Source organism: Mytilus californianus, unplaced genomic scaffold (genome assembly GCF_021869535.1).
Source record: "Mytilus californianus isolate M0D057914Y unplaced genomic scaffold, xbMytCali1.0.p SCAF_2, whole genome shotgun sequence".
NCBI classification, from domain to species: domain Eukaryota; kingdom Metazoa; phylum Mollusca; class Bivalvia; order Mytilida; family Mytilidae; genus Mytilus; species Mytilus californianus.
Genome location: NW_026262668.1, coordinates 1,815,406 through 1,824,707, shown reverse-complemented (window position 1 = coordinate 1,824,707; position 9,302 = coordinate 1,815,406).

The following is a 9,302-nucleotide window of genomic DNA, read 5'->3' as shown; positions in this document are numbered from 1 at the left end:
GAAGGAATATTTTGTTCGACTCTTATTCTCGTGAAACCTGATATGACGTACTATGTTTTGGTGGTATTACACCTAAAAACTTACGTACTTTTATAAATTACATTATCCAATATACAGTTTACATAAAAATTGGAAGACGGGGAAGCTTGACAATTGGGTGACTATACATCAGAAAATAAACGATGTAAGGAACTATTGCAGGTTATCGTACGGCGTTCAACAATTTGCAAAACTCTTTCTGTATAGTAAGCTTTTAAAAACCATGACATGAAGAAATTTAAAACAATTCAAAGACAAAACAAACGGCCTGATTCCTGTACAAAACAATAATCGAAAAACAAATGTGAAAGACGACAATGAACGACAACCATAGAATTACATGCTCCTGGCTTGGACAGACATATACAGAATGTGCCGCTGTTAAACTTAAAATTGAGAATTGACACGGGGAATGTGTCAAAGGACAACAACACGACCAAATAGCAGAAAACAGCCAAGGCCACCAATGTCTGCGAGAGCTCGAACCTCCCCTCACCCTGGAACAGTGGTGTGTCAGTACATCAAAAGAACAAACTGAATTAATTAGTTGAAAAGGGCTTGACTCATCGGGTCGACAGAAAGCACAAAAAACAACTAACAAACACTGAAAACACAAATTCTGACTGTTATAAAGCAAGAAAAGAGCTTAGGAAAGCTAAACGACAATATAAACATTATAGTTCAAATTTATTTAAACATAGAGTTAAAATTTCTGAAATCTATTATAAAAATATTATGGATGAAAATATAATTAAATTTAATCGTGATATGCGTAAAAAGATGAAATATATGAGAGTGAAAAATTCAAAAGAATTCTGGAAAATCTTAAATCAAGATAGAAAAAGAGAGAAATCAAGAATTTCTCTGGAAACATTATTCCATTTTTTTAAAGATTTGAATAAAAACAAACATGACAAAACAGAAGATTTTGTTATACAAAATAACTTGGATCCAGAAAACTCAAATGAAATTTTAAATGGAAAAATTACTAAAGATGAGATAAAAAAAAGCTGTAGAAAATGCTAAAAATAACAAAGCACCAGGTGAAGATAAAATAATTAACGAATATATTTGTTCTTCTTTGGATAGTATGATAGATATTTACGTTCAATTATTTAACTTAAGTTTTGATTCAGGAATTTTGCCTGAAGCATGGCTTATAGGTCACATGATACCAGTATACAAAAACAAAGGAGACAAGATGAATCCTAAAAACTATAGACCTATTACATTGTTATCTTGTTTAGGAAAAGTTTTTACATCTATTTTGAATGATAGATTAAATGTTTTTATAGAAGAATATAAATTATTACATGAAAACCAAGCTGGTTTTCGACATGGCTACTCAACAAATGATCACATATTTTCATTGTATGCATTATTTGAATTACTCTTTCTCAGAAAGAAAAAGCTGTATTGTACTTTTGTCGATTTTGAAAAAGCTTTTGACTTTGTTCACCGTAATTCATTATTTTTTAAACTTGTTCATACAAATATTACTGGCAAATTTTTAAGAATTATACAAAATATGTATGAAAATGTAAAATCATGTATTAAACATAACAATGAAACTTCAGAGATCTTTTTCTCTGAAATTGGAGTAAGACAGGGAGAAAATTTATCGCCTGTATTATTTTCACTATATTTAAATGATTTGCAATCATATTTAGAAACAAAAGGTATTAAAGGTGTAGAATCTATCAGCAAAGATGCTGAAAATGAACTTACAGTGTATTTAAAAATATTTTTGCTTTTATATGCAGATGATGCCATTTTATTAGCAGAATCGGTTGAAGATTTACAACTTATGCTTGATAATTTTTCGCAATATTGTTTAATGTGGAAACTTAAAGTAAATGTGGAGAAAACTAAAGTTTTGATTTTTTCAAAAGGCAGGATGTCAAAAAATACTAAATTTTATTTGAATAATAGAGAGCTAGAAATAGTTAAAGATTATAAATATCTTGGTATATTCTTTTGTAAAAGTGGATCATTCCTGTCTACAAGAAAGTATCTAAAGGAACAAGCAACTAAAGCTATGTATGGATTATTGAAGAAATGTAGAAGAAATAACTTATCTATTGAATGTCAAATCGATTTGTTTAAAAAATTAGTAGAACCTGTAATATTATATGGATCAGAAATTTGGGGTTTTGAAAATTTAGATGTTCTTGAAAGTATACAGTTGCGATTTTGTAAAACTATATTGCACTTGAAGCAATCTACACCCAACTATATTGTATATGGTGAGCTAGGAATATTTCCTATATCACTACAAATAAAAATACGAATGATAAATTTCTGGTTAGAGGAAATGAAACAAAATTTTCATCAATATTATATAAATTGTTACATGTTTACTACACAGATTATGGTTATGAATCTAAGTGGTTAAAATTTATAAAGAATATTTTACATGATTGTGGTATGTCAAATATTTGGCAGAACCAAACTGTTTTTTCGTCAATATGGATTTCAAAGTGTGTTCAACAGAAACTTAAGGATCAATTTATACAATTTTGGTATTCAGAAATGTTCAAGTCTCGTAAGGCATTGTGCTATAGATTATTCAAAACTCATTTTTGTTTTGAAAAATATATCTCAGAGTTATCACCCTACTATATGTACATCCTTTGTAAATTTAGATGTGGTAGTCACCGATTGCCAGTCGAGACCGGGAGATGGCGCAATTTTCCAAGAAGCGAAAGAGTGTGCCCTCTCTGTGACTCGATGGATATCGTTGACGAATACCACTATATTATGTCATGTAGCTACTTTAATAATGCAAGAAAAAGTCTGCTTCCCCCTTTTTGTCACGAAAATGTTAACATTTATAAGTTTGAACAGCTATTTTCTTCCAACAATGTAATTATATTAGAAAATCTGTGTAAATTTATTAAGAACGTCCAAGAGAAGGTCGTTCCTCCAGGTTAGAACTTTTTAGTATTACTTTATACATGTATATGTAATTCACACATGCACTATAAGTTTGTATATTGCTAATATGTACATGTTCTCTGTAACAATTGTTTTAAGAGAATAAAGTATTCATTCATTCACAAACTTACCGATCTAAGAGTAACCGCAGTTTCTGAAACTAGTTCAAAGCCAATTACAACTTATATATAAATCATGTGTATCAAACTGAACTTGATTATCAATCAGTACAAATTCAACAGATAAGGTGATTGATTGATTGATTGGTTGGTGTTTAACGCCATTTTTAGCACTACTGTGCTATTTAGTGGCGGTCATTTTTTATTGGTGGAGGAAGCCGGAGTGCCCGTAGAGATCCACCGACCTTCGGTAGGAAAGTTGACAATCCTAGTCAATTTAGATTGAGTAGAGCGCACCTGCTATGTGTGGGATTCGAACTCATAACCTCAAAGTTGACAGGCTAGTCATACAGTAGTACGACTACTTAGACCATTCGGCCACCGAGGCCCATAGATATGGTCATTGGTGTAAATGATGCAAAAAAAAAAACAGTCTGAAAGGAACCGTAGAGTTCATACCTATTTAGGAACACATACTATAATCTAGTTATGCTTTAATCTATTGATAACAAAATCAATGTTAGTACCGATAAAAACAGTATTCAAAGATTTCCTTACAGTGTTAAATTGATAAGCTAGTAGAATAAGTTTATTCAAACGATGGATAAACTTACATTGGTCGCATCTAAATTTACGGGTATGTTATATCTCATATCTATAAAAAAAATATGAAAAATTAGCAAAATTAATTAAGTCGCTTGGGCAGGGTATATATATATAGTTATCTTGCTAAGTTATTTTCGCATCATAATATCGATACAGATAAAAGTTTTCAAACATTTGGAGATGAGCAAAATCAGCGTTATAAATTAAAGATCTTCCAAAACAAAGAAAAATGGCCTCGGATACTCGGGGTTGCCTAGCTAGGCCCATTACAGACATCATCAGACAATTAAGACCTTGGTCATTTAAAGGGCCGTTATGGAAACACTCATTAAATAATACTATTGTTATACGTATGTATATGCTCGTATCAACCCAAAAAAGCGATTTACAAATACAACAACGGGGAAGGATATAGTTTTTGTAGATCGCCAAATAAAAATCTCATGTCTCTCATGATTTATATGATTTTTTAGCATAAAGTCGTCCCGAAATTTGATTTTCCGAAATTATGCCCCCCCCCTGGAGTTTTTACGTGTTTGTCGTTTGGTCTTTAATATATATTTGTCTCATTGACAGTCGTACCACAGCTCTTTATTTTTATCATACCCTGTATCATACATGTACTCTTTTCTATTTTTGACTGATCTTGTGTAGTCTAACTCAAAGCCTTCAATGACTGAACAAACGTAAAAAAACATCTTTTACTTACCTTAAAAAAAAACAATTTAGAAAGAAGCCGGTTGAAAAATTAAATTTATCATGCATAATCCTCATATCTACTTACAATAAAACCCAGAAAATTATTAAAAAAGACAACCAAAAGAAACTAGACACCATGTAAAACAGAGCTACAGACCAACGACACCAAATCAAATAAGAAATTATGATTTTATCAACTCCAAACTAGGCTTAGAGAATTCACTGAAATCACTTCATGTGATCAAATAAACAATTAGGGTAATGGCACGCTCTTGGGACGAAGGATATAGGGATAAAATAAACATTGAGGGCATTGGCAAGCTTTTGGGACGAGGGATACAGGGATCAAAAAAACAATAAGGCAAAGGCAAGCTCTTGGGACGAGGGATATAGGGATAAAATAAACAATGAGGGCAATGGCAAGCTTTTGGGACGAGGGATATAGGGATCAAATAAACAATGAGGGCAATGGCAAGCTTTTGTGACGAGGGATATAGGGGTAAAACATTGGGGATGTGGGATATAGGGGATAAAAACTGGAATCTGGGAAAAAAGTGGGAAGTTGGATAAAATTACAAACTAGAGGCTCTTAAGAGCCTGTGTCGATCACCTGCATCTACTGCTGTTTTGGAAATCATGTAAAATAAGGTTACAATCATAATTAATAGTATTAGAGACCCTTATAATGATTGAGGCCAAGTTTGGTTTAATTTGGCCCAGTAGTTAAATTAAAAGCAGTTACTGTAAACCCCTTATCATTATTTAAATTTGTTTTCGAGTTGTGACCATTTAAAATTGTTTTTTTTTACAATTTTCCCTTAGACTTCTATAGTAAACCCCTATGTTCTATTTTAAGCCATGGCGGCCATGTTGGTTGGATGACAGGGTCATCAAGAATACATTTTTCAATCAAGATACCCTATTGAAAATTGTGGCTAAGTTTAATTCTATTTGGTCTCGTAGATTAAGTGGAGAAGATTTTTTGTAAAAGATTACAAAAATTTACGAAAAATTGACTATAAAGGGCAATAACTTCTTAAGGGGTCAATTGAAAATTTTTGTCATATTGACTTACTAGTATTTGAAGATCATACTTTGCTAAACATTATTGCTATTTACAGTTTATCTCTATCTATAATGATATTAAAGATAATAACCTAAAACTGCAAAATTTCCTTAAAATTACCAATTCAGGCACAGCAACCCAACAACGGGTTGTCTGATTCGTCTGAAATTTCAGGGCAGATAGATCTTAACTGGATGAACATTTTTACTCACGTCAGATTTGCTCTAAATGCTTTAGTTTTAGAGATATAAGCCAAAAAATGCATTTCATTCCTATGTTCTATTTAAGCCATGTCGGCAATGTTGGTTGGCAGGCGGGGTCATCGGACACATTTTTTTTAAACTAGATCCTCGAATAATGATTATGGCCAAGTTTAGTTAAATTTGTCTCAGTAGTTTCAGAGGAGAAGATTTTTGTAAAAGATTACAAAATTTTACGAAAAGTTGTTAAAAATTGAATATAAAGGGCAATAACTCCTTAAGGGGTCAATTGAAAATTTTGGTCATATTGGCTTATTTGTAGATCTTACTTTGCTGAAATTATTTCTTTTACAGTTTATTTCTATCTATAATAATATTCAAGATAAGAACAAAAAAATTCTAAATTTCCTTAAAATTACTAATTCAGGGGCAGCAATCCAACAACAGGTTGTCTGATTCGTCTGAAAATTTCAGGGCGGATAGATCTCAACCTGATAAACATTTTTCAATTGTCAGATTTGCTCTAAATGCTTTAGTTTTAGAGATATGAGCCAAAAACTGCATTTTACCCCTATGTTCTATTTTTAGCCATGTCGGCCATGTTGGTTGGCAGGCGGGGTCATCGGACACATTTTTAAATTAGATACCCTAATGGTAATTGTGGCCAAGTTTGGTTAAATTTGGCCCAGTAGTTTCAGAGGAGAAGATTTTTGTAAAAGTTAACGGACGACGACGACGAACGACGACGACGGACGACGACGACGACGGACGACGGACGACGACAAAGACGGACGACGGACGCCAAGTGATGAGAAAAACTCACTTCGCCCATTGGGCCTGGTGAGCTAAAAAGCGGGAAGTGGGAAAAAAGGAGAGATTTGGGAAATGAACACACATGCCGTGTCACCCCCTCAAAAAAAATGAGATGAGCAGGCAGGAAGATAAAATTGTAAGGTGGGTGAAGATTAATGACAACTGAGAAGACTTATTGACTAAACGGCGCCGGGGAAAATTGACACCGGAGCGGGAAAAGTAACAGAGAAATAAACAATGAAGATTATCGTCAAATGTGGTGATATAAGTATAAAAAGGTCACAACGAGGTAAAATTATATGTAAACAACCGGGTTAAAGATTACAACCCTGTGATGTGACATTCGGATAAAAAAGGTCAAAATGAAGTATAGAATTTATCTTTTTGATAACACATTTCTTGATATTATACATGACATCCTGTTGCAATTTGACATCTCTTCATATTATAAAGATGTTTTTATGATAATTTTCAAATACAGTCTAAGGTAGGTGTCGCTAGCTATTCAACATAAGGCAATAAACTTTGTAAAAAATTTTCAACATAAGACAAGATAGATAACTTAAATAACACCTCATCCTCATATAAGGATTCATTGGAAGAACAGTTATAGGGAAAATAGCATTCCTCTTATTAATTACTTACTTTCATTATAACTGTTGTTGATTGGTGAAAGAAAAAAAAAGAAAAAAAAAGCTGTCAACTTCCCCATGCATTTTCTTCATTACGACTCAGTGCGTCAACATAGAACTTTAATTGGTGAAACCTAGTAGTATTGGAATTTCGAAGAGTATACACTGTAAATATAAAAATATTTTACAACTTTGTACATACACCAAAAATAAAAATTGGTGTTCTGCACAATACATTGTCGTTAAAATCAATTTTCAGTTTTGACTCAATATTACTGCAAATTTTACTTTTTTGTAGAAAATGTTTGCATCAAAGATATGGAATGTCCTTAATAATTGTTTTGGCTTCATGCAATTCACTCCAAAATTGCGCAATGTATCAAAGCAGCAGTTGAAAAAAATATACACACTTATCATAATGATCTTGGAACTTCAAAGTATAATTAACACACGAAGCTGTGAAACTGTGGGTTTTAGAAAAGTTGAAAAACTGTTTAAATGGTCCTGGTACAAATAAGTTATGAGGCAATTGATCTTTTATAGCCGTTTATGTCAATTTTGATTTATTACTGCAAATATTTTCGAGTAAATTGTTGCATCAAAAGTAGGCTATGTAATTAAGTATTGTTTTGGTTTCATGCTATTATATGCATTCAAAATGCGCCACAATCTTAGTATCAAAATTGCAGTTTTAAAAATATTCACATATTGATCTTGGAATCTAAAATTATAAACAAACGAAGCTGTGATACTGTTGACTTCATGGATATTAATTAGAGGAACGGAAGGACCGCGAAGGACTGACGGCCAATCTCATTAAAATCCGATGTTGTGATACGCTACACACCCTCTAAGGGTGGAGAGTATCGTAGCAAAAACTAACAGCTGATTTTAATGAGATTGGGTGACGGAAGGACCTTTTTCGAGACGTCGGTATGAATACATAACAACTCGGACCAAAGAAAACTCGGACCAAGACTACTCGGACCAAGACAACTAGGACCAACTTTAAAGACAACTCGGACCAGTTTTAAAGACAAGTCGGACCAGCCTTAAAGACAAGTCGGACCAGGTTTTTGACAACTCGGACCAGTTTGAAAGACCAATCAGACCACTTATGTAGCTACACAGAAAAGTTTGAAAGACTACTCGGACCACTTTTTTATAATTTTATTTTATTTTAAGATATTTGTTGTTGTATTTATAAACGGTATTAGGACTTTTTGTTTGCGGGAATTCGGGATTTGGCCTTTATTTTCGCGGGAATTCGGGATTACCCTGATCGGGACTCTGGGAATTAATGATTAATTTTTCATGATCCGGGAAAGAAAGCTTTATTTTTTCAGGAATTCTGGATGACACCCCCTCCTACCGCACCTCGAGAAACGGTTGAAAGATTTTTTTTTAATTACTCCTGTGTGAAGAGGAAAACGGCCATGCATCTTTTTACAGAGTGGAGAGTCAGTCGTTAAACACATAAATTATAAACAATACAGTTAGATTCTGTCTTTGACTTCAATATTCATTATGATTAGGTGATGTTTAATCATAAATTTCGCCTGTGAAAATATAGGTCAATCTAGAAAACTGTATACGTGCGGTTTAAAAATTGTAGGAAAAACTTACATTTAATGATCGATATATTCCTTCTGCTATCGTGAAAGATTTTAAAAGTTCCTGGTTACGTAGTCTCTATGAAAAAACACGGGGCACAATCTATCCCCATAGGGATGTCCTTTGTCTGTTACAACTTGAAACAAAGTAAGCGGAGTTTAGTGTGACGTCCATTTTCATTGAACTAATACACATTTTTGTTTAGGGGCCAGCTGAAGCCCGCCTCCGGGTACGGGATTTTCTCGCTGTGTTGAAGACTCATTGGTGGCCTTGGGCTGTTTTCTGCTCTTTGGTCGGGTTGTTGTCTCTGTTTCCATTCTCAATTTTAAGTTATTAGGAGTTGGGGTCATTTTATGTATTGTAAACCTTAATTTGTATATACTTACCACAAGGTTAAGCTAAATCAAAACCATTTGTTAACAATACCAAAGTTTTAAAAAAAACCGATGCCTAGCCTATCACTGGTACTACTCCATGTATATTACTCCTATATCTTGCATGTCTTACAAAAGCAAAACAAACATTAGTTTTTATCCATTTATTTCACCAGTAGGTATATCATAGATATCTTAGTACT